This window comes from Maylandia zebra, linkage group LG7, assembly GCF_041146795.1.
Source record: "Maylandia zebra isolate NMK-2024a linkage group LG7, Mzebra_GT3a, whole genome shotgun sequence".
NCBI classification, from domain to species: domain Eukaryota; kingdom Metazoa; phylum Chordata; class Actinopteri; order Cichliformes; family Cichlidae; genus Maylandia; species Maylandia zebra.
The window spans coordinates 66,833,097-66,860,361 of NC_135173.1; the positions used below are offsets into that span (position 1 = coordinate 66,833,097).

General features: G+C 42.6%; 1 protein-coding gene and 1 long non-coding RNA gene across 3 annotated transcripts in view; one reads left to right on the forward strand and one right to left on the reverse strand.

Annotated features, from left to right (window-relative positions):
* galnt18a (UDP-N-acetyl-alpha-D-galactosamine:polypeptide N-acetylgalactosaminyltransferase 18a) overlaps positions 1-27,265 on the reverse strand; it is a 184,199-nt gene that overhangs the window by 84,773 nt on the left and 72,161 nt on the right. The gene's annotated exons all lie outside the window — the stretch shown is intronic.
* On the forward strand, positions 8,200-9,526 carry LOC143419583 (uncharacterized). Its single transcript, XR_013099601.1, has 2 exons — positions 8,200-8,554; positions 8,638-9,526. It is a non-coding gene; the product is annotated as an uncharacterized LOC143419583 (long non-coding RNA).

Sequence of the window (27,265 nt, forward strand, 5' to 3'; positions counted from 1 at the left end):
ACATTTGGCAGGACCCACTGTGCTGTGCCAGGTTTGTATTTCACACAAGGTGACAACGTTTAGTACCTCCTGCTCAACAAGGGAAAGTTGGTAAGCTTAAAGTTCTCATCTACAACTTCCAACTGAACACTAAACATCATCACGACTGCAACTGATCACCCAAGAGCTTGTTATGATTGAGGATTCAGGGTGCACCAGTCTGCCGCCGCATTAAAACCTGGTGGTTTTAATTAAATTTGTTTTAAACCAATTTTAAACTAATTAAAACCTGGTGACCCTCGCCAAAATCCCCCGATCCTAATCGTTTTTTAGCATCGGCACGTGTATTCTTGGACCTGTGGAAGTGGTTGCCGGCAAATTGACGGGGTCGTCCTTGGTTTGCGTGGAAGACAGTGACTCGTCTGCAAACTACTCACGGCAAGAGTGAAAAAGTGTGACACAAACCAGAAACAGATCATTTAGTAAAAGTAAAAGCTCCTTTTTAAATGTTACTTTGAAGGTGAATGTTTTCCACTTTTTTAAGTTTCAAGCAGAAAGTGAATTCAAGTGAAAGTCTGAGCTTTGAGCGTGCTCATTTGAAGCCTGCACATCTTTTATAGATATTGTGTTGCACTGTCTCTTTGCCCCCCAAACTATGTGCGACATTGCCAACTGCACTGGTCTGCATTAAATATTTAATAAGACAATATCCTTTATGTATGGGATAATTTTGTACTGAACTGAAGTCACATATTGGGCAAGTTATCAACACATGACTGAACATGATGTCCAACCAAAGACAAATGTAAAAAAGCCTGAAAAAGAGGAGGGTCACACTCTGCTCCTCATATTTAAAAAAAACAAACAAAACTGCATTGATCAAGATCAGGATAGCATGACAGGTTTATTGGGATTACAAGAATATTATGTAGGAGTGATGGGCAATATGTAGTGATTTGTTATTAAGGTGACATTGAAGACGTCAGTGGATGTAAGCTGAATTTTGAAGGATTGCTAACATCACCCCGCTCTGCACCCCTACTAAGTTTCATCAGAATTGACTAAAACATTTCGAGCTCTCACATTTATCGCATCAAAAACACAACCTTCTCTGTGGAGGTAAAAAGAAAAGGGAAAAACAAATGTCCAACAAGAAATGGTGATACATTTTCAAACACCTGAAAGGTGATAAATTATTCACTTCTATGTTCGTGAAAAAAGCAGAGGTGCAAAAATTGTCCAAGAACTCATTTGAGCTCTTTAGTCACTTTTTCTTTAGAGGAGATGACTAACAAAACACAAACTCCATCACGTGATCGTGACTGGCTCATGTTCTGATGGGGGTTTTTTTAAATACAGGAGTTTTCTCCAGACTGGGATGCTTTTATCACGGGTAATTATGGCACATCACAGTAACATACTCCACAGGTTTAATTTTGGTTTCTGCAGTTTGACTTTAAGATTTTGACTCCAACCAGCCGACTATCTCTACTTCTATTTTCAGCCCTCAGTGGAGGACTGTGAAGTGCCTCCTTCCTGCAGCAAATGGCTTTTTTTTATTACTTTGAACAGCAGTACTTCCCCCTTTGGTAATAACATACTCAGTGCCCTCGTGGGTGAAATGGCACCTCCCTCCAAGTCCACTCATAGCCTCATAATAAGCACCCTAAAAGCACTACAAATGATTCGGTGTTCCATTTTTCTTGGCCACAAATGCATTCTGAGTCATGCAAAGTTTTTAAGAGTTTTAAGTCACCTCATTTGCAGCCATTTATATTCACTGATGCATTTAGTTAATGCATTGTGCTTTTCAGAACAGACAAAAAAAGTAAAAGCTGGAGAGGGGAAAAGAAAGATGGATGGCAGATTGAACCCGTGTGTGTGTACTCTGTGCTCGGGTTGAGAACAGATGAGCAGAGGGAGTGTGCTGTGACCTGCACTGCACTGTGTTAGACAAACCTCATTACTAATTCAGTTGGACCAAGCTACCCTTTACAGCACAGCTGGAGGGCACATCATAGCTCTGTACAAGACGTCAGGGAGAATAAAGTGGGACAATGCTGAGGTTGTGTCCGTGTGCGTATTATACAGTACCAAGTGTAATATTTGTACAAATGATGTAGGTGCAACAGAGGGACAGTGCTGACGGCGTGTGACAGTGTAATATTAAAGTCAAATTTAGCGTACTACAAGTGTGGGAATGTGTGTGTGTGTCATTTACTGTGGATTTCCACAGGAAAATCTGAGGGCCAAATATGCTGTTTAAACATGACTGATAAACATCAATGGAACACTTTTAAATCAGAGAACAGCATCAAGTCAGGTAAAGTTCTGGGGTATTGATCTGGTCAGTAACAGAGGGGGTGTTAATCGGTATCAGCTGCTTTGGTGTTCGTGAAATTAACAACAGGAGCTCTAGAGGGGCAACAATGTCACAACCCCCAAAGCAGGAATGGTTTTACTGGTGGAGGCCACTGACATTTTCTCCTCCTCATGTTTACAGAGTCTCACGAGCATGGAGGAGATTCCAGGAGATAGACAGGGCCGTAGAGGGCCCTTAAGCCACCAAAATTATAAACAGAGTCAATGAAGGTGGCAGAGAGCCCAACGCCATCTAGTGGGCCCTGAGCTCATCTGCCATAGAATACCAGAACTAGCAGTTCCACCATTGCCACCCTGTGATTTCCACAAATGAGAGCAGGTTCACCCTGAGCATGTGTGTGGAGAACATTGTGTTGTCTGTAAGTGTGACGGCTTTAGTGATGGATCAGTGATTGCATATCCGCGGAGGGATACACAGGCCTATTCAGGTTTGGCAACGCCACCCTGGCTGCCATTAGGTATCAGGATGAAACCGTTGGACCTGGGCTGGGACGAGAAATATGCTTTAAAATTCAACCGAATTTAAAAATACGTCTGCACTGCTGCAGCAAACAGTGCAACTTTGTCCAGTCGTACCCTTGTGGGGCGTAGGAACTTGGCGCCACATCAATATCTGCTCAGCTACACACAACACAATGCACAAATCCAGAAAAGAATGAGAGTGAGGTAACACAATTTGAAAAGAAAATCAGCATTTATGGCCTTAAAAAGAAGCTTTGGTGATGCAAAGGAGGAAAATGTCATCTACTAATCTAATAAAATGGAATCTAGAAAGAAACAGACAGGAGGAACAAAAAATAATGATGACAAGAGCACAAAACACAGAGGACAAAGAAGTGCTGACAGGATGCTGAGTGAGGTACGAGAGAGTGATGGAGAGGGCGAGAGGCAGAGAAAGTGATGAGGAGAACAAGGATAAAAGGGATGTGACAGAAGGTATTCATCCCCAGGCATCTGTAAACTAGGAAACCCTGAGCTTTGTCTCTCCAGATTGTGGAGAGACACACTTTTATTAGCTCAGACAGACACCATGACACACACACACACTTCCTGCAAACCTGAGGGCATCAGAGCTGGACTCCCTACAACCTAATGGATTAGAAATGAGACGCACTGCTGGGTGACAAAGTGGCTCACCTTGTCCTCCAGTCACTTTATGCAAAATTGACATACGATTGGCTCAGCAGGCTGCACGCTGCAACCGGCTCTCCAGCCTCAGCACAACCTCTGCAATCAGAGCTGAGATCAGCCTCAATCAGGACTGAGAGCAGGACTATTCCAGATTAGAATCACTGTAAACAATGTGCGAATGACTACCAAAAATATAGAATCTCTCTTCTATAAACACTTTTATTTGGACAAGGGGTTGCAAATGTTTGATTTTGTATATTTTGGATGTGAAATCTATTGTTATCCACTTTTACTGAAGCTCGAACGAACAACGTGAATATATATATAGCGGCGGTCTCTAAGAAATGTTCCTTTATTTAAAGTAAAGTAACAGAAAAATTACATTAAATTAATCAAATATGACAAAACGACATCATTATTAGTAAATCACTGAATATTTGAACCTATGTAGAAGCTTTTTCACGAGTGTGTTTCAATGGCACACTGTGTTACCTAATGCTAATCATCATTTTAAAAGGCTACTTGGTTATTAGAAAACATATTTAGAAACCTGTTATTACATAAAATAATTAGAAAAACACATTTGTTTAGCTGAGTGTCTGCAGCATCAACTGTTGTCAGGTCAAAAAAATAACGGTGGTCTAAAACTAATCAGAATATTTCCTCCTGAAGGGTATTCCCTTGACTTAACCGCTCTAACTGCCTCTAATCAGAATAAAAGACAAGCTGTAGGCCCCAATGTAAAACTGTGCAAGAGTTTATAGTCGGGGAATCGGATGCCTCGTAGATCCGTGACAGCCAAACACTGACGTACCTACAGGTGAAAAAGAAGTCTGTGGGAACGCCTGGCTCAGTTCCCTTACTTTATGACCTCAGTAAACACTTTCTGCATCGGTTTATGGGCTCTAGTGCTAGTTTGAAGTCTTAAAACAATACAGCATGATGTCCTGAATGATAAAGAAGGTCATTACCAACCATCCTTCTTCCTCACTGCGTCACATTTAACAAAACAAAACCAACACGATAATAGCAAAACAGACAGCATGAGGCTTCACAACAGGGCCACGAAACTGGAGGATACCAGCGTGGCTGCATCTATCTTGTATAAACAGTCTATAGAGTTCGGAAGAAATACAACAACAACCCATTACTGCTGCTGAACGCCTCCTAAAAGCTGCTTCAGACACATTCTGACAGTTTCTTCATCACCAAAGCTGCTACCGGCATCATTTCTGAAAATACAAAACATAACAACTCCAAAGCACTATTCTGTTTCGATGATCATGTCATGTAAAAATGCGGTGTTCGTTCGGCATGATGGAAAACGCGGCCACCTCCAGCACGCTGCTGTCGCTCAAACACCGGTTGGGTAACAGCACGATCCGTGAGAGCTCACCAGCTGGGCTGTCAGTTGAGGTTTGATTGACAGTCGGCTGGTAGATGAGGAGATGAAGTGCTGGATGGCAGTTTTTTAGAGGGAAGTGGAATTCAGTAAAAGGGCTAAAGAGTTACTAAAATGATTTTAAAGTCTAAACTGAACTGCGAACAAAATCCAGGAATATCACAGCTGCACAAAGTCTGGGTCTGGATCTGTTTGTGCCTTTGGCTGTCAATCTTCCAACCAAACGCCGACTCGCAAACATCCACTGAAGAACGGAGAATAAAATAATCCAGACACAGAAGAAGAATGCTCATAACTAAAGTGATGGAGACGTCTTTGAGGACAGAGTCGCTATTATTAGCACACAAGTACGGGGCCATCAGCGCGGAGTGGAACTGCTGGAGGGTTGTGATGATGATTCAGAGCTGGATCTTATTTAGGGAGGAATAATTGAATGATGTCACGACAAAAAGGAGATTCAGGATTTGCAGATTGCATCCTATTAGCAATCAGCTGTTATTTTGAGGGAATGAAATGCTTGGAATGCTTGTTTTTCATTCTCTGCGTTAAATCTCAGTGTAAAATCAGCAGCCTTGTGTTCATTCAACCCCATTGACTGTGTGGGATACAAACAGCTTAAACCGACGAAGACCTTAAATGGGACATGAGCCCGATTTGCAAAACACCATGCGTGGATGTAACCCCCCCCAAAAAACACTCAATTAGTCCTCCGCACATCCTCTGTGTACTTTCAAGTTGCTCATCAGCTCTGCTCCGAAACACTGCTGTTTTGCAGGAACCTATCCCAGCAGGCTTTGCGCTTGTAACACAAACATGCGCCCACACACACCCGAGGATTTGAAAGAATTTGTTTTCGTGGAGAGAATCTCATTTGCTCTGCAAGCCCCGCTACATTGTCTCCCCACGAAAGCTTTTTGTGTTCCAATATTTAAAGAGGCATAAGGGAATACACAGGCAATTCATTTGCCTTTTGTATTGACTCCAAGTCCCCTTCAAACCACACGACGGCTTCTTTTTCGTATCACAGCGAGAGATGACTCATAAAAAGTGCTTTTTCCATAGCTTGCTATGCATTTGATTGTGTTGCCAAGAGCATGCTCGCACAAGAGTCATTTGCAAAATGTTGTGTGGCCCCCAGCTGGGGCAAAACGGGAGCCCATCTGCAGATCCCCAAAGTAAAGGGCAACTAGCTTTTCCCCCGAAGTTTCTCGCTGCTTATTATACAACGACACATACTGACAGAGAGAGAGCGTGATGTCTCACAGAGAGAGCGAGAGAGGGAGGGATGGGGGCCTTTGTGCCAGAGTTCACACATGATTAATTTAATCAAGCTGTGAGCAGATGGTGATCTCTGTCTTCCTCCTCTCCCCTCAGGTATGAATAATGTGTTTAATGGATCACACCTGGACAAGTCAGATCTGTACTTACAGCGAACTACAGCAGAGTGAGAGGGCGCAGACGCGTTAGCCATTTTTACAAGTGGATTTTGTTGCATTGCTGGCTTCGTACATCTGTTTAGATCGGGGCATTTTTAGCAATCAAACCTCTGTCTCCAGAGGAGAGGGAGGTGTCGCAGACAGAACGATACGCCGCACGATATCTGGCACTTCCTGCGCGAGGAGGAGCAGCCCGGCACTGGAGGAGAACAGCAGTCTCTCAAGCGCAGATGGATTTCAGGAACAACAGTAGTTCAACATTCTGGGAAATACCTGATTGCTTTATTTCCTCAAGTGAGATAAGAAGATCAATAGTAATCTCATGTGTAGTACAGAGCGAAAGCTGGGATAGTGTTCAGTCTAGCTTAGCATAAAGAATGCGGGGGGAAGGAGACAGCACACATATATGTCCAGAGAATTAGAAAAAACAACAGAAATCACCCCAACTACCACAGAGCCTAAAAAGACGAGTTGGAAGTGTTGCTGGAGCTGCTACTTGAAAAACAGATGTGTTGCAGTCATTATGAGCGGTTGGCTGAGCATGTGCTCGCTGTCACTGCATGCTGAAACCTGGGTGTCAGTCTTTATATATGGTGCACATTTCAGTCATACACTTATTTCATGCAATCAGCTACTTCTAACTCTAAAAATCATTTGGAAGGTCTGTATGCAGAACAAGCAAATAATTCACTTCATTGTTTTCTTTCAGGTCCCAAAACTCCAAAGAAAATCGTGAGATGAAGTTCAGTCCTCGAATTAACAGAGTCGTGGTCTAGCAGAGCGCTAGGAGGTCAACGCCAGTTTAAAAGGGTGATTTATATAAAATTCACTGCCATACAGCTTTCTAGAAAGAGGCTGAAAATATTTTTTCACTTAATATTTAATATTAGGAGTTTTGACACTTTCCCACTGGCTTTATTGCTTTTCACCCTAATGCTCATTTTCTGTCATTTGCAGGTATAATCATATATATATATATATATATATATATATATATATATATATATATATATATATATATATATAAATAAAATATCATATAATCATACCCAAACTTGAACCATAATGTATTCAAACATGACCACACAGACACGACAGCTATGTATATTTTGTAAGACTAACACAATTAGTGCGTGTGTGTGTGTCCACTCTCCTCCTATATCAAACATGGAACATTGTTCACTAACGCAAACATTATACCTGCAGGATTGCACTCTGATTTTTTGTAGCTTGTCGTGCCTCTGACCATAAAATATCTTTTTTAGAGCAAATGCCACAAAGCATGTAATGTGTGGTTTTACCGGTGATGCTACAGAAGAAAAATCTCCCACTGTTAGCTAACTAGCACTGATGTCAGATCCTCATTTTGTGGCTGAAATGTGTCCACTTCAGAGGTCCATGAATGCGCCTCCTTTCACTGTCATGCCATGTTATGCTTCTCAATACCCTTTCTCGCCTGTCACACGCACTCAGGAGGAAGCTGCTCTCATCATCATCATCATCTCAGTCTGGTATTCCATGGCTGATGCCAACTGGGCAGAGCACAGTGCCCACTAGATGACACTGGGCCACCTCTGTGGAGTCTGTTTATGATGATGGTCAGAGATATTCACACCAGTGACCTGCTGGAGGTCATTCTGTGGCTCTGGCAGTGCTGATCCTGTCCCCCTGAAAAGCAGATACATGTCCTGGGTTAAGGGCCTTCTACGACCCTGTCCAGCACTCCTAGAGTAACTGCCTGTCTGCCTGTAATGGAGACACAACAAACCTTCTGGATTTGCCATCCTGCAGGATTGGGCTACCTATGCAACCTCTGTAGGGTGCAGGTATCGCCTCATGCTACCAGTAGTGACACTGATGTAGCCCAGATGAAAAATATCATACTTATTCTCTTTATATTAACTGTCCACATCAACAAGCGTCGTATTTCCTATGACCATTGAATGCACCTCTCAGTTCACCCCACGTGAGGGCACCTAGCTCAGCAACCAATCAGAGCCTACCCAGGCCGCATTGACCCTGTCAGCCAGGAAGTGAGGTGGAGGTGCATGGTGTCCCGGGTTTTTCTTATCTCAGCAAGAGGAGTGGAGGCATCTGCTACTCAAACCGAGAAATCCACAGACAAAAGAGAGGAAAACTCAGGATTGAGAGGAAGGAAAGCCAGCCTACTTACCTGCTGGAAGTCCGGAGTCGAGTGGCTGGATGAAGGAGAGAGGCAACGTCGGTAAGACGAGTGTTGTTCTGATGGAAAAAACTTGTAGAGACTTACCGTCGCGATCATGCTAATGCTAGCTCGGTGTCTCACAGGCTAACCACTCACCTTTCATCCGGAGAGCTGCTGCAATTCCAACGCCAGTGTGTGTTGGGCTTTTGTGAAACAGAGCAACGGTGAGCAACATGTTCTTAGCTGCTCTAAAGCTAAATTTTGTCAGTTCACTGTGAGTTTAAAGTAATCTAGAGGGTAATTTTTAGTGCATTTCTCTCTCACGAATAGGCCTATAGCGTGGAGAAATTAAGCACACTGCTTTAATGCCTCTGAACTGAACTCATATGTATATTTTGTTGCTTATTTGCACATAGTTCTGAATTTGTTATGGTGTATTGTATTTTGAGTGTCAATGTTTACTTACCATAAGTATTGTTTAATTAATGTTTACATGAATAGAGAAATATTTGAGCAACTTAGATGTTTAGTTCTCATATTTGATATGCTTGAAAATTGAATGTTGTACAACAGAACTGTGAGATTTGATAAGATTTAAGATGTTGATGCAATGAATATGAGGTGATGCAATATTTTGATTTTGTATTTTAACCTTAAACAATGCATCTGAAACAGACTGATTAGAATGTACATTTTATGACCTGGATTATAGGTCAGGTTTTTTGGAGAGGACGGAAAAGTCCAAGGACCAGGACGATATTCTGGTTGTGATAGATGGTGAGCCAACCACTTTGAGGACGATCTACCCCAAAGAAGATACACACCACACACTCATACATTCCAGTTACATTCACAAGGACCTTTGAAGTTGGCTATCGCCAGCTTAACTCTAAATTCTTAAAGGGCCCCAACGAGTACTTTTATTTTGTTGAGTGTGCACACTATTTATTTTATTTTATACTTTATCTGTACAAATTGGACAAATACCTGTTATACTTTGTAACAATACAAGAGTGGCTACTCAAAAGTTAACATTGTGTCCAGGTCATTATTGCTGCTCAATACTTTGGCTCCATACGAATTTGGTGTCTTCTGATTCTGGCCAGGGTCTTATTACGAGCCCAAGTAATTATTGCGCTGTAATTCACCTTTATACCTTAAAGTTGGTTACACTGACCCTAAAACTAGAGGGGAAAAAACAGTCATTAAAAAAGAGGAGGGTAACAAACATCAGTGTCATCCAGCTGTAAAGCCATCCCTGTTTTGGGTGTTTCTCATTGTCCTCCTCTGGTGTTCCTGTTGGGCTTCTTTAAATACAACAGTCATGGTTAAAAACATTCATGTAATGAAGCAGATGTCTGAAAGGGTCTATTCAGCTGAGGACTTTGAAGAAGATGATGCAAGACATTGTTCATAATTTGCTGTCTGCAGTTAGCAGACTTTTGTAAGTCCCTACTCCCTCTCTGCGATAACCCTCACCTCATTGTTTACTGTGGAATAATCCAGTGTGTGTTTATTTTCTCCCTCTCTGCGCCGTCTCTCTGACTCAAAATCTGACAGACTGCAGATTAAAGATCAGAGAGGCAGATTCCATTATGAAGCCATTTCCCTCCTTTACCATGCTAACAACCTTTTAAAACCATCTGCCATCATTTTCTCCCCATCACGCTGTCTTCATAGTGCGATGGCCGCTACAAATGACTTCCATCCCTTCTTCCTGTCTGTCTCACAGTCTACATACTGTGTCTGTGCGGGCGTGCAAAGATAGCAGATCTCGTTTCTCTCTTCAGCTCAGTCACAAACATTATCCATAATGGCTCTCAGGGGAGACGCACATACTGTGATGCCAACACACACGGGAACAAGTGTGTCCTTAAAAAACACACCACGGGAATTGTTCGTGACAAGAGGGAATTCTACGTTTTGATCGAAGCTCGACTGAAGTCTGGTTTCTCCAATCGCTCACTTTCAGAAATCAATACAGATTGAGTGGGTCTTCCTGTAAATCCATATGGCTCCCTGCTGCAACAGACGGCTCCACTGCTCCACTAATTACATTACAGCAGCACTGATAAGGTTTCATTGTCTCATACGAGAGGATGATCGGGACAATATGATTGCTGTAAAAGACATTTCTCGGAAAAGTTTTCTTAAAATAAACGAGACGCAAGACGAGGAGAGATTTTCTTATCATACACAGATGATACTGTGTTCTCGAATGTGCTCGTTCTACTCTGAAAACAGCTGGATCTGTTTCATGGTGAGATGAGAGAACGTTGGCCGCTTCAGAACATACACGTGCCTGCTTGAACGTACCCCCACCCTCACACCCCCACTTGTTAAAACAGCAAATGAAAGGAACAATTCAAAAACAGACGATAAATCAAAGCGTGCAAACAGCCGTCCAAGAACGGATGAAAACCGCTGGCATCAAGTTGAAAGTCACGCGATAACACCAATCAGACACAACACCTGCTTGATTATGCAGTGTTTTGTCAGTCGTTATGTTCCTTGTTCTTCTAAATTCACTTTCCACCAGTGTAGTGTGAGCACAGTTTGCCAAGGTAAGCTAAACACTTACTGTATGCTCGGGGAAATGATTCTGTTATTAGGGAAAGCAAAAGCTACAAGTTTAGCTACTCTTCCTGTCGACCATTGTTACACTTTAAACTTTAAGTCTCCATCGCAATGCACTCTGTCCTCTCACACCTGGACAACAACAACACCTACGCCAGAATGCTGTTTATAGACTTCAGTTCAGCATTCAATACAATCCACCCCTCACAACTCATCAGGAAACTGACAGACCTGGGTATCAGTTCCCTCATCTGCAAATGGTTACTGGACTTCCTGACCAACTGCCCCCAACATGTCCGGCTGGATAACCGCTGCTCATCTACCATCACAATGAACACCGGTGTACCACAAGGCTGTGTGATGAGCCCTTTCCTCTACTCCCTCTTCACCCACGACTGCAGACCTGCTGATGGTTCCAACACCATCATTAAGTTTGCAGATGACACCACGGTGATTGGCCTCATCAGTGACAACGATGAGGCCGCCTACAGGGAGGAGGTGGATCGTCTGGCTGAGTGGTGCGACAGAAACAACCTGCTGCTTAACACCGAGAAGACCAAGGAGCTCATCGTGGACTACAGGAGGAATGCTGACCCACATCCACCCATCCACATTAAGGGGACGGCTGTGGAGCGTGTGAGCAGCTTCAAGTTCCTGGGAGTCCACATCTCCGAGGATCTCACCTGGACGACCAACTGCTCCAAGCTGGTCAAGAAGGCTCACCAGCGCCTCTTCTTCTTGAGGACTCTGAGGAAGAACCACCTGTCCTCAGACATCCTGGTGAACTTCTATCGCTGCACCATCGAGAGCATCCTGACCAACTGTATAACAGTCTGGTACGGGAACTGCTCTGCCTCGGACCGGAAGGCGTTGCAGAGGGTCGTGAAAACTGCCCAGCGCATCGCCGGAGCACCACTTCCTGCCATAAAAGACATCTACAGGAAGCGGTGTCTGAAAAGGGCTGGGAAAATCATCAAAGACCCCAGTCACCCATCACATGGACTCTTCACCCTCCTGCCCTCTGGGAGGCGCCACAGGAGCCTCCGGACTAAGACCACCAGGTACCGGAACAGCTTCTTCCCCACAGCTGTCAGACTCCTGAACTCTGCCTCCTGACATCTGACCCACGTTAAACTCATGGACTGAACATACACACACCCACAATGGACAACTGTACCCTCAAACACAATAATAACATGGACTGAACCACCACTCACAACCACTAGCACTTTATAAAGCCTCTGTAGAAACTATCTACACCCTCACTTATCTTAACTGCACTACTGTATAGCTCTGTGTAAATAATCATTCTGTACATTCGATAATCTTTAATCCTACAACTGTTTACAACTTGCATAGTTCCCATTTCTGTATAGCTGTATATCCCAGATTCTGTAAAGTTATTTATTTCATATTCTGTATAGTTTTTCATATTTATATCCTGTTCATAGCCTGTACATAGCTTGTACTCACTACAGCCTGTACATACTTATAGTTATAGAATATTCACAACATACTTCATACCGTGTACATTATAACATACCATAATAGACCCATTTCTGTAATATACTCACATATCTATATTATTGCTAATATATATTGTAATATATCTATATCACTAAAGCACTTCTGGATGGATGCAAACTGCATTTCGTTGCCCTGTACCTGTGCATGTGCAATGACAATAAAGTTGAATTCTATTCTATTCTAATTCTAAAAGAGTTTGAAAAAAATTTAACAAAGTTCAAAAAGAGATTAAAGAAGCAGGATGCCATAATTTAATGATTTAATGGCCAGCTTATGTTTATCAATAACAATAACTACTCCATAGATCATCATGAAGAAAGTTGCACAGGAGAACAGGCTGTAGAGTCTCCTTTAGCAGGAATAACCTGAAGTAAACATTTTCTATATGACTTCATAAGGAATCTATCGCAGCATTATGGAGGAATTGTAGCCCCACTTCTTTACCGTTACAGCGGAGTTTGAGCCATTGCAGCACCTTGACTCTAGAATATTTTGGTGTACAGAGGAGTTCACGGTCAACTCACTGAACCCAAAGTCACGTCCCAGATCATGTGACTGCAAAACAAGCCCACATCAACCTTGCATTATGGCCAAACTTATCCAAACAAGCAGTAGTTCAGTCTATTTCTGTAAAGGGAGTTGGTTCTCCCTGTGAAACATACACTCACTGACCTGAACAATCCTCCTTTATGACCCTTATAGTGACCATTATTCGCAACTGAACTTAATAATTTACTTACAACCCTCTTGTTGTGTGCACCCCCACCACCTTACTTTAGTATTCCTGGTCACAAGTGACCAGTTTTAACAGCTCTTAAATTAACATAAGAAACATTTTTCACCACCAAATTCAGTTCAGTGGGTTGTTCAGTAAGTAGTAAAAGTGGGCCTTTCATTTTGTCATTCAGTGGGCCATTCAGGGGGTCAGCGGCCAAAGGTGAGGGGGGGGTGGGGGGTGGGTGCCCATTCATTTCCTATCACTCTTGACCGGGAACACCACAGATGCAACAAAGTTGATTAAAACACTCAAAATTCAACGAAAGAGGTGCTCATCACTTTTATATGTTCAAGTGCACAGTGGGGATGATGTCATAAGGGCTCGAGGCAATCAGATGTAAAACACAATATTTCTGCGTTTTTGAATTTGTAAATCGGTAAGAAAATGAAAGCAGTGACTGAGTCCATGAACTCACGTGGGTTCATCGAGGTCAGCTGAGGTGTTTTTTGCAGCCACAGGGTTGCATCATTGCAGCCATTAGAAAGAGTAGAGTCACTAATGTGAGAGCTGAACACAACAAACACAATTTGATATAAATCTATGGCAAAAGACATAGTAGAACAAAGCCATGCTAAACAAACGTGTTCATGAATCTCCAGCCTCAAGTTCCAACCTAGCTTGACTTACGGCCTTCCTGAACGAAAGATCTGCAAACTTTCGTGGTTGTCAGTTTTATTTAATCTGGAAAAAATAGATAATAACTAGAGAAAAGAAAAGACTTTTTTTTTATAGCCGATTAGCTACACAGCCATTATGATGAAAATACATGACCTGTTTGAAGTGCAGAACATATGGTTGGACAAACACACACACAAAAACAAAGAGTTTTTAGATTTATGCGAGTTAAAATCATGTTAAACAGGCAGTAAAAACTGCTGTGGGATAAACAGGCAAACAAAATAACAAGTGGCACTTCCTCCTCTGTGACCCTCGGCATATTCCTGGTTGAAAGAAATAAACAAATTAGATCCAGAGAAATGTCATCTTTATGCAAATGAATTGCTACCCCCAAAACAATACCGTCCAGCAGCCCCCCCTCCTAGCACACATCAGCATTTGCTGCGTTTAAAATATTCAACAAAAACAGATTGGGAAGGTTTTTTGTTTTGTTTTTTTCCTTCGTCTGAACAAGACATTTGCATTTGCAGCAGTGTGTTTGCTTTAAGAGTGCAATATGCTTGAGTTCTGGGGGCATAATCAGAGGAACAGAAGGGCATGCATGTTCTCTAAAAGAAGAGACCCTGGAGACACTGAGAGAGAAAAAACTCTGTTACTGGCGCTTCGGGAAGCCAATTAGCACACAGCAGCAGAACAGCAGGTTTGTTGTAAGGAGGGAAGAAGAGAGACGAAGAGGAGAGGATTTAAAACATGTCAGACTTTTGTGTTCTCTGTACGGTAAAGAGTTAAACTGTTGCTTGAAATACAGACATTCAAATCAGTCTGAGGTTTAGCTCATTTACCCAGACAAACAGAGAGAGGTTCATAAAGATTAAAGAGGTAATTGTAGCCTGGAGAAAGTGACAAAACTCAAAGGCAAACAGTTACAAAAGCCAGGTGGTGGAATCGGAGGAGCCGTTTCACCGTCACAACCCGAGCCCCTGAAATCATTCACGCTGTCAGAGCTGACCGTGACACCAGTAAGTGTGAAGAGAAAGATATGCCTCTCAAATACATTCAGCAACAAATCTGAAAAAGGTTAAAAACCAAACAAACACAATAAACGGCTTTGGGGAGACTTGAATTCAACAGTACTCAGAAATCGTATCACAGACTTTGGAGTCAACGATGAAAAACAGCTTACATTAATAAACTGGGAGAAGCGTATGCTGAAGCACACCATCGTTCTGCCTCTTCACTAAAATCTTGTAGGATCGATGGCGTCATGGTGCCTACAGAAGGAGGTAAAGTTAGAAATTTGAGCCAAAAGAAAATCCCAGAGGTAGAACACATCTGGGCCTAACCCTGATGCTCAGGTTTGGCACTGCGGGCAGATGTAGACACAGGCCTAAAGTCAATGCGAGCTGCAGAGGCTTGACATAGAGCGAGTGCTTTCTGGGTTAGACGTGGGCCAAATGTCACAGCACACCTGGCATCTGGCTGAGTCAAGGCAGCCGTGCTCACTGTGAATCACCGCTGTCAGGCAAAACCAAATGTTGCCCACAGACAGCTGCCGATATGGCCCAGAAATGAATTACCATCTGGAGTCCACACTCGGCACCACGAACCAAATAGTTTCATGGGCTGATTTTCATTTGAATTCGGGTATATTTCCACTTTTAGACTCCTGCTGATTAGTTTTGTGACTATCGTGTAATAAAGAGAAAATGTGTTTTGAAGAGTCCCTTTGTGGTCTTTGAGCGTCTGGCCTTGTCAGTGATGGCTGGAGGCCTCGGCGTATCATGTTTTATGCCACGATAATGCTTAGATTAGATGCAATTATGTACTTGTGACTAGTCCCTGTGACAAAACAAATGGGGACATAATTGGGTTTAACCCTCAGCTGTGTACTTACTCTGCCCGTGTATATATTTATATTGAATTTGTGCAACAACCTCACACGCTGTGACAAAGCCTCTGTGCCAAAAACACAAGAGCAGATTCCTACAAACACAAAGCAATTAACTGTCCTTCATGAAACCCGAACATGAAAATGAACTAGAGCTGGGCGATATGAGATTTTTTCATATCACGATATGTTTTTTTCATTTCAGGCGATAACGATATCTATCACGATATAAGCCAAATAACTATATTTGTAAGATTTAAATGTGCCGTTGCTCACAAGTAAAATGTGAAATAATCAGCAGCTTGTTTTTATTTAAATATTTATTTCCCATAATAAGTTCAACAGGGTAGATGTACTTAAGGAACATGAGACTTTTTCAGATAAATAAAGGCAAATATTGCAAACTACACAAAAGGCAGCCGCTAAAGCGTTTAAGTTTCAAAATAGAACAAACGAAACAGACTAAACTGTCAATTCCACTTAGAAACAAAATATTAATTCTAAAAATAAATCTTAGTTTGTTTTACAGAAGAACAGACAAAACTGACTAACTTTTGTCAATATCAAATAAACTGAGAACTAAAAGGAAATTCTCAATCTCTCCTTGTTGTATAGCTGAGCTTTTCAAACAGTTTTAACAGTTACTTTAGTCTGACAAAAGCCGAATGACGAATTAGCGCTTCCAGTCAGAGACTGAGCTGCACCGCTTTATTGTATTTCCAGACTTGCTTTCGGCACAATTTACAGTGCGCGCTACTCTGTTTTTGTCAGACTTGAAACAGCCGAAATACCTTCACACTACGGAACTTCTATGGCTCTTCCGCTCGACAATCTCTCCGGCGTTGGAACCATCATCTGTTTTCTCTTCGGTAACCTTCGGTCACGCTCTCGGTTGATTTTTCTGTAGTCGGCACACTCATTTCCTCCGTTACCCGGGCGGCACGGCGGCTGGCTGCTTCCCAAACAAATACACATGTGCGGCTTGGCACTTGTGCTGTACGTAACAAGTCACGTGACGCTGCGGCTGTGATTGGTTGGATCGGCTCTGCGCTACTTAATTTGGATTGGCTGTTCTTTTTTTTATTTAAGAGTACAAGAGAGATGAGGCCTATCGCAATAGTTTAATTTTTCTGTCGAGAAAAGGTTATTTCGCAATACATATCGTTATCGTTCTATCGCCCAGCTCTACAATGAACTAGTCTTAGGAATAGGTTTCATTTAGCTACATGCTAAACAGACACCGTTTCAGAGACTACAAAATGTTACCTGTCAGTTCAGCTCCCTTATATTTATTTTAGCACTGCAGTTCAGCTGGTTTCCCCTTCGCTATTCCAGATAACTACAACCCAGCTGTAACAGGTCACTGGCAGCCTGGTGGATGTTAAGCGGTTAAAGGAAAGTTATTTCTATGCAGTCTCTCTGTTAAATATCTTAAGGCGATCAAGCTTAACGGAGATATCAAGCCAGCAGATATGGTGTCCAGCAATGTGCAGCCTATAGCAACAGGTATTTATTTGTTGAGTTGGGAACCTCTGTTTATTGAAACAGTGGTTAGTTTGACTCCTGCAGCATGAAGCATATACAAAATCCTTCTAGAAGCAGCTCAGCAGCCCTTTAAAAATGATATCTTCTTACTGATTTTAAAGCATTATCTATATTAGCTTTTATTTCTATTGTCACCAGTACACGTGTATGGACTCACCAGTAAAATATGGTTAAAATAATTATGACTGTGTCTCCAAATAAGGTTTGAATAAGCTTCTTTTCCCCTGGTAGTTGCACTGTACATCTCCCTCGTATACTTTGTTCTTTCACTGTTACCACGCAGCTAATAGCTCGGTCCACTTCAGTAAAAAGAGGACACCACTGTGGTTGCGCAGTCATTGTGTTTGTGTTCTTGGGATTTTTTTGCCATCAGAATCCGATTGCAACCAACTGATCTCCCGGAGTTTGAATATGCAACATCCTCAATCTACGGGTGATCAATTTCCACTACAAATGCAACCTGTCTCCAAACACTTGCAGCCAGACGAACATATAAGGCTCTGGTCGGACTCTGAATGTGAGCAAGTGAATTTTTGTTTAATGTGAATTTCTGTGTATGTAGACGGTAACAGATTTGCAACAGACGGAAGAAGATTTGCAATTTTTGCAGATTTATCGGAGTTAATCGCCACAAACAGATTTCACATTATTATTTCACTGCATCCATTTCTAGAGGCAACAAGATCACAAGTTGATTGCTTATGTTTGCAATAGTTGTGTGATCATGCTTCGGTCTCCGTAAAGCATAAACCGGTGTGAATCTCTACTGGGCGATTTCATCAGTTTAGCATGATTGGATAATCTGTTTCAGCTGCTGATTGGCTCTCTGGGGCAGGAACAGGACGCCCACAACCATTAGCATTTCAGAACTGTCCCTTAGATTCAGGATTCTGTGACTGGCATGACCCTCCTCATATAATGCCTCTGGTGCCAGTCTAAAAGCTTAAATACTGTTACAGAGAAAGAAAAGAAGAACATAGAAAGTCTGCATCAGTGTCCAAAGCTACCACGGACATCTAGTATACGTCAACCAGCCCTAAGGGCACCCAGAGAGAAGGGCAACCCAAATCACCCTTTTGAATACGATGCCTAGCAACAAAGGTAGTAGGTTTAACACAGTGATTGCCTCCAAACAGCCTCGGTGCACTTGTGTCAGCAGCAGTATATGTGCCAAGCTTGGAGAAAGATGGACAAGAAGAGCACTTCCTTCCTTTATTAGAGAGGTATTCCCTCCACTTCAGCAGCTGCCACTAGTTCAGAATACCTCTGCACATTATTGACACTGGAGCCAAAGCAGCACTTAAGTTGCCCTGTTGTCCTAAGAATCTGCCAAATTCATTTCAGCTTTAAGCACCAGGCTGTCTTTTCAATCTACCACATGTCCTGGTTTATTAAGCCCACAATGGGCTTATTCCTGGTTGATTTGCACATCATAAGAGTACTAATTTAGTCAAATAAGTTACAGCTCCAGGGTGAGAGCAAAAATTCTCATCTGGGTGTTTAACAAAACCACATAAGAACCCAGACGAACTGTTTTAAAGGCTCTGTGATTTTGTTAGAAATGTGTCCAAGAGCTGTTTCATTGATTTGCGAGCATTTAGTGTGACCAGCAACCAACTGGCAGCATTTCAGCCTTCTTTGGATGAAATAAGCTCATACGCTCGCTTCTCCTCTCGGGTGGGCACAATGCACAATCAGGAGTCGGACTCTATGAGATTAATATCCCTCGCCCAAACATGCATGCCATTTGGTGCTAAATGAAAATACTTCTCCTTTGACTCTGCAGATCAATCACACTAATGTTGAGCGGAGCTCTCTGTGTGAGCTGAAGAGCTTTGTATGTTCAGCACTGAGCACTAATATCCATCACAGTGTTTCACAGTCAAGCTAATCTCACTGATAAGGTGCCAACGTGAGTCACACACTTTCATTTCAGCTGCCACACAAGCACCAGCACATAAATTAAAGGTAGTACACGGAATGATTCATGGAAGCTAATAAAAGGCACGCCACTCATTTCCCATTGGTACAAACTATATTAAAATTATAGGGGGCCGAACGATACGCAGGGCTCGGTTATTACTTCAAGTGCATTAATCTCTGGTTTTCTGACTGGATTTTGGCTTTTAACATATTAGTCAAAGTACGATGAGTGACTTTCGAAAAGCGCAAACTATTGAAACCATTTTACGAATCCAGCATCACAGCAGCAATCGTTCCTTACTCCGTCACACACAGCAAAACGTTCATTTCCAACTCTGTCGTTTATAGCAGCGCCTGCTTGGAATCGTGATGTGCTGCTTGCAGTGAACAGCAGTGACTAATGCACCATGAACTGTTGCCAGCTTGGGTCAACCTCAGGTATGCGCTGCTGTTAAAACTAAAAAAATATTATTATAAGCGTAAATCACGCTTTCATGTTATTTTTACCCTGCGGGTCAGTCTTCATCTTACAATATAAAAGGGCCTCGGGGAAACTGTTGACCTATAACGGCACTAAAAAGTACTTAAAAAGTAGGACATTTGTTCAGTGTTAGTAATATTCTAATGCATGCATAAATAACAATAAAAGTAGAGTGCACTTTATTATTTCAGAGAACCAGAGCTTAGACTTTGACTCTTATCCTGGCCTTAGTCTCTCAGATTTACGTTAAAGTGAAACAGATTTGATGCACGGCTCCAGACGTTGCATTTATAATGAATTCAGCTTTGATAGAGTCTTAACAGAGCAACAGAATGCATCTGCAAACTTGAAAGCTCAGACCAGATGAAACGACCGTGTTCCTGTGAGTGTTCTGCTTTCATTAGGCGTTTCTTCCAGGACCAGGTCTACATGTGACTTCCTGCTGCTGCAGGTCAAGATAAGTGCAAGAGGAAATAGTGTTAGTGTTTGCAGACAAAGTTGGATAAAGGTCAAAGTGCACTCTGTGACCCTCTGACATTTGCGGTGCCTTGTTTTTGTGTTTTTCAGAGAAAATGCCACAGTGGGTTGTGGGCATTGTAACATCAAAGCGATGTGTGCCTGCTGCGACGTGAATATCACTGGACATCTTCTGTTTGGAGTGATTTTTCTCATGTGGTCCTGACGGCAGCTGCTTCAGTTTTCTTTCACACACAAGCTGTGACGTTAGCTGCCGGGGCATCCAAACAAGTCCTGGAGAAGCTTTTCAAAAATGCAGAAACTCCTCATTGTTACATTCAGTTGTAACACACGCTGTCTCATTTGGCTGGTGCTGAATCATGGTGTTATTTCTTAGAGCTGAATGCATGACAGAGTCTGAAGGACATTCTCTTTGCTTGCGCCGTGTCCCTCGGTGCTGTAAGTGATTGCTAAAAGGGTAATGCTGGGCACCACTATAATGCACAATGACAAGGTGACTGCTACTGGCCTTCAGAAAACAAAACCTCCTCATTACGACACACATTTTATTACTTCTGTGACTGAACGGGGCAGTTCTTCTCATGTCTTCCTTCTCACAGTCATCCTCCTCTTCAATCAATCATCCTACATTTCCCCCTTCGTGCCCACAGCAGTTTTTGTTCTAAAAAGAAAAACACAAAGTCTTGTCTACTCAGATAGTCTTGTCACTTGTCCCTGTCCTTCCTCATTCTCTCGCGGTCTGATTCATCTGCATGAGAGACAGCAAGGAATATCTGACAGCTACTGCGGGTCAGTGGACCGGTTCTCTGCTCTGTGAGCATGAGTTTGTTGTGTTTGTGATTGTGTGTGGGAGACAGAAGGAGGGAGGGAGCTGTGGGTTTGTGGTGGTGGTGGGGTTGCTTGGGGGGGGAGACACCCGGGGCATCTCAGTGTCCTTGGTGGAAACAGCCAGAAAGCAGCAGACCGGCTTCACTCTTAAAGTCAGAGCTGCAAGACGTGGTGTCCTTATTGAATTCACTATGAATGCAAAACTATTTCACAGACAATGCTTCAAAAAACACGAGATTCATTTAAAACTACACTGCACATGCCCTGCCTTGCCTCTGAATACGTGAAATGTTTTGTTTGCCATTAATAACAGTTATCCTGTTAAGGTTATCCACTAAATTGACAAATATTCACTTATATAAATTAACCCTCCACAGGGGGGCTATGAGCCGCTGTACCCTTTGAGCCAGTCCTGAGGCTGGACGACCGGGGAGGGTTGCATCAGGAAGGGCATCCGGCTTAAAATCTTGTGAATCATAAAGAACAAAATTTGCATACTGTGGCAAAGCTGAGGATATTAAGATCTTTGTTGAGGGGAGAGCAGGATGGACAGGATTAGAAATGAGTCCATCAGAGGGACAGCTCAGAGTCAGAGAGGCTGAGATGGTTTGGACATGTGGAGAGGAGGGAGGGTGGATAGATTGGACAGAGGATGATGAAGATGGAGCTGCCAGGCAGGAGGAAAAGAGGAAGACCTCAGAGGAGGACATGATGAGGGCTGGTGTGACAGAGGAGGATGTTAGGCATAGGGTGAGATGGAGGAAGATGGCGATCCCTAAAGGGAGACGCCAAAAGAAAAAGAAGCATTAATTATCTTTTTGCAGCGGATGTCCTTGAACTGAGGTGAAGCCTTACATCCTTACCAGTATCTGCGGAACACCTCATATGGTAGTGACCATCCAAAAGCATACCCACCAGATTCATTAATATTGGACGTAGTGAGTCTATAAGGTCACTGGGAAAGTAATTACTGAGGTACCAAATGAGCCAAAGGCTTCTATACGACGAGTCGCCCCCTGCTGACCATTTAAACAAACGGAGGTTTACAAACAGGCACACCCGAGTCGCCAGATCATTATTCTCTAATCTGCAGATTTATACCAGAGTTCCAAGCAGGTGGAAGAAAAGAAGTGTACAAAATAAATGAACTCTGTGTTAAAAGACTCTCTGTGCACTACAGCGCTGTTCCCTGGATGGACGCCGCAGCCGGAGCAGCAAAGCACATATCTGTAGGCAGGAAATGTTGTTCTGGCTGAGCCCATAATTAATCTTTCAGTATTTAAACAGTTACAGTCCCTGTTTCACTGTATATTTAATCATAAACCTGAGTTTGCAGAATCCTGGAAAGCCAGCAGCAAACAAGTTTTCCCCAGGTGCTGCTCTGTGACGGTGAATCAATACAAAGCAGAATATAATGAATAAAAACAGAGGGAAGAGAAGACAGAGTGTCACAGTTATTCCCTCCAGTCTGGAACACACTCGCAAACTTTGTTCTTTAAAGCATAAAAAAGAGAAAGAAACCCAGACGCTCTCTCATCCTCCTGTGACTCTATATCATGTCCAACACAGCAGCGATGGACTAATGTATTAACAGGAAAGCATCAACATGAGCCGGTCCTTATTAGCAAAGCTAATGTTAATGCATTACTACCTTTTACTGTGTTCATCACATTATACTGATTGCCAAGTTACTCGGGTTGTGTTTGATGTAACCTACCTCCAACCTACTCTAAACCTACAGAGAAGTTTTCCTTCACAGTGATTTACCTGTTTCAGAAGGTACAACAGATGAGAAGGGGGGGTGGGGGCATGCCATTATTCTTTCATCTTTAAGTCCTTTAGGCGCTACTCTGGGGGGTGGGGGGGTGCAGAGCCATTGCAGGGGGGGCGCGGTATGAAAAGGGGAAAAAAAACCAACGCTTGGACACTGCTAGCACGGGGCGCCCACACAAACGCAAAGCAGGAGATGAAGCATCGCTGAACATGTTTCCAAACCAAATTCATTCTAAGCCAAAGACTAGAAAACATGGTGAAGCAAATCTTCACCTGCACAAGTGCTGAGGTAGGTCTCCCTGCAGGATTGGTTTTCCCTGCATCGGGAGCAGCGCTGGGCTGTGTAAATCACAGACAAACAGGATCCCACATTCTTGATCTTTAGTTCACAAACACTTCTTGTAATGACTAACTACTCCTGACATGTTGGAGATGTTAGCTCTTTATACAGTAAAGTTACAGCGGGATACGAATAACATCAGGCTGATCCTGCCACGATTTGTTCCCCCTGTCCAAATCACCGACAAACAGGATCCCACAGCTGTTTATGTTTTTGAACCCATTTTGTACAGAGAGGCATTTTTTGATAAATGCATTGATAGCAATGTTGAATATTATTACACAGGAAAAAAACATCTACACATAAAATAATCACATCGTGACGCCTCTGCCTTTGTAAATGGAGGGACAGTAACTGTGTGTAAAACCTGCAGATAATCAGATTAACAGTATTTTGTCTCTATCTGCAATTCATCTCATGTAAACAATAACGTGGCGCGCAGCGTGACGTGAAAAAAGACACATACCTTTGATGTTGCGTGACCAACTCTGTATTCCTCGTCCACACGTAAACGCAAAAAAGGAGTTTTGAAAAAATCTCGGTGACTCGAAACGCCGTTTACGTGGACGAAACAGCTGCGTTCTCAAAAATACCCGTGTAGGTGCGGACGTAGCGTAAAAGAGTTAGTAGTTTATTTTATTACTACCTGTAATTTATTGCAGATTACTTGTATTTGCTTAATTGTTCACTAAATGTTTGAGGTGTGAAAGAAACCGCAATGGAGCAAAATATGGGCGTGTGTGGTTGGAGGAAGTGTGTGTCCGCGCACAAAAACAAAAGGTTTGGGAACCACTGTTCTAAGGTGCGTCTCTGGAAGCTGGTTTTCAGTCCATCTTCAGCAGCATTCCAGCTAGCTCATCTTTATTAACACCATCCCATGCCCATGCACCGCCTCCACCTTGCTGACATCTGATTGGAGCTCTGTGCCTGTCACTCATCCAGCCACGTGCCCGTCCATCTGGTCTACCAAGTGTCGCTCTCATTTCATCACTGTATAAAACCTTTGAAAAGTCCCTCTTCTAATGTTTCTTGACCCAGTCTTGACGTTTCAGCTCATGTGTCCAGTTCAGTGGTGGTCGGACAGCACTGGAGGATAATGGGTTCCTGGCAGCTCCACCTTTGACTTTTCTCAAATCTTTGGTAGTGGTGCAAAGACATCCACACAGGAAGTGACAGAAGGCCTTATTTTATTTGCAATTTTTTATTTTCTTTCCCTTAACTAAAATAACTGCTGGCGGCACAAAGTCAGCAGTCTCCGGGTTAAGGGGAATCCAAACAGGACTGCCAGCTGGTTGCTAGTGCTTGATGCAGCAGTGGTTTACTAAGGCAACCAGAGCCTGGAAGGCCTGCAAGCGACCAACTATCAGCTACAAAGTGATGTGCAAGAAGCGAATCACTCACAGTTTGACGCTAACATGAAGAATTTAACAATATCATGAAGTATTCCAGCTGTGACAGTCAAACAGTGAAAACCAGATGTTGTTACAGTATTGTTACAACATAGTTTTGTTTCTATTATCATGGCAAAGCTACATATATAGCACAGAGGGAAAGTTCATGATCTGTGTAATACAAAACTTTGTTACAAAAGCAATAAAAAATTCGATTAAGTATTCAGAATTCATCCTAGAGTGCTTAGTCTGCCTACTCCACTGCACAATGACAGGAGAGGGTCGTAGCAGCTGCAGTGATATTAAATCATTTAGATAATGTGCTGACCTGGGGGGAGCACAGACACAGATGACCTCAGCTGCACCGATAGCAGCAAGGAAAGATGTGACTGGTTAGTCAATACACACCGTGCACACACACACGTGCACGCACAGTACACTCAGAGACTCGTTTAATCAGGCAGCCTCCTCAGACGTTCCAGAGGGATTCATATATTATTCATTTGTGGCGCTGGGACACATTTACTGCTCATCACCGGGGGGAAAGAGGTCTCACCTGGGACAGGTCAGTGTGTTTAGGAGCAGGCAGGCCACATGCTTTTGGCCACAACTACTGAAAAACTGTTGCTGAAATACAAACACAGATTTTCAAATGTGAGAATTGAATTAATGATGCAGAGTTTGAGACTGCGGGAGGATCCCGAAGATACATGATTCTAGGAAATTGAATTCCAGTCACTGACATTCTGCTCCACTCAATCTCCTCTCTTACAAACCACATCTAACACTGCACAGTATTATACTTACATGTTACAGAGTGCGAAAGCAACTTGTGGGTTAAATTCACACACTTGGTGAAGGTTAGGAGGAGATTCTCTTTGGTTCTATGGATGCATGTTGACTCACTGTGAGCTTTGGCTATTAAAACAGAGAGACAGGAGTCTTTGCATAGATTTTTTACAATGTTGTGTTCACCACAAGCAAATAACGTGCTGTAAAAACTTGGTTATTCTAAAGACACAGAATCAGCATATCTGTGACCTCCCAAATACACCAAGTAACTTACTAAAAATATCATGCAGTCAAAATCAGATTTCTTTTAAAATCTTATGGCGTTATTTTTGTGCCACTATTCTGAGCGCATGTAAAAACAATTTGCAGGTGCAAGTGTTGCATTTTGAGGAGAAATTTATTTTGAGCAAAAAAAAGCTAAATTTGAGTGAACAAAATTCATTGCTGCCTGCAAAAACTGTATTTCAGTGTTTGCTGTTATACACACACACACACACACACACACACACACACACACACAACAGCAGCCCCTCTCGCTCAGTTTTTGTATTTGCGCTCGCTCACGATGTGTTGCTCGCGCTCTCAACATTTCTGCCCGTGCGCGCTCAACTCTTTCTCTACACCGTTATATTTGTGCCACAAAACCAGCCAATCACAGACTTGGATGCAAAAAAAAATCTGATTGGCTGTTCTGGTCTCCAATCAGCTCGAAATGACGAAATGCAATATCCCAGAATGCATTTCGTCCAAAACTCAAACGAGGCAGTGGCGGAGGAACACAGAGTGGCGGAGTTTGAAATATTACTCTGTCTGATCACAAAATAAACTTTTAAGATATTTTCTCGAAGAATGTTTCTGTGTAAACTTCAAATATCTGCTCGAGTCATCAAGACATCACATATTTGCAAAAGTGCTCTAACGTTTTTGGAGATGCCTGTTGAATGACGTGAATGATAAGAAACTGCTGAAGTGACATGAGCACTTGTTAATATTGCTCAGGGTCCAACCTCACCACAACAGAATGTGTTTGTAATGTGTGTGAACAATACAATAATTAAATTAAGGTGTGCAGGAAGCTCTGCATGTTTTAGTAGTTTCACAGTGGATGCATTTCAAATCAAATCAAATCAAATCACTTTTATTGTCACATCACATGTGCAGGTACATTGGTACAGCACATGTGAGTGACATTCTTGTGTGCGAGCTTCACAAGCAACAGAGTTGTGCAAAATACAATAATGTAAACAAGCAAAATACAAGAATGGCTACATCTGAAACTAATAAATATATGTACAATATATAATAGTATATGCATTTCTGGATGTGTATACTAAATATTTTTCTACGTGTGTGTGTGTGTGTGTGTGTGTGTGTACACATATTTTACAAATTAAATAGAGTAAACAATAAATAAAATATATAATATAAATAAAATAAAATATACAGAGTGAGACATGTGCAAAACAAGTGGCGTTACTGTACAGTATGGAGTGCATAATGTTAAAGTTCCAGTAGTGAAGCTGAGGTGTCTATGAAGTGTTCAGCAGTCTGATGGCCTGATGGAAAAAGCTGTCTCTCAGTCTGCTGGTACGGGATCGGATGCTGCAGAACCTCCTTCCTGATGGAAGCAGTCTGAACAGTTTATGGCTGGGGTGACTGGAGTCCTTGATGATCCTCCCCGCTTTCCTCAGGCAGCGCTTCCTGTAGACGTCTTGGAGGGAGGGAAGCTCACCTCCAATTATCCGTTCAGAGCACCGCACTACTCGCTGGAGAGCTTTGCAGTTGTAGGCGGTGCTGTTGCCATACCAGGTGGTGATGCATCCAGTGAGGATG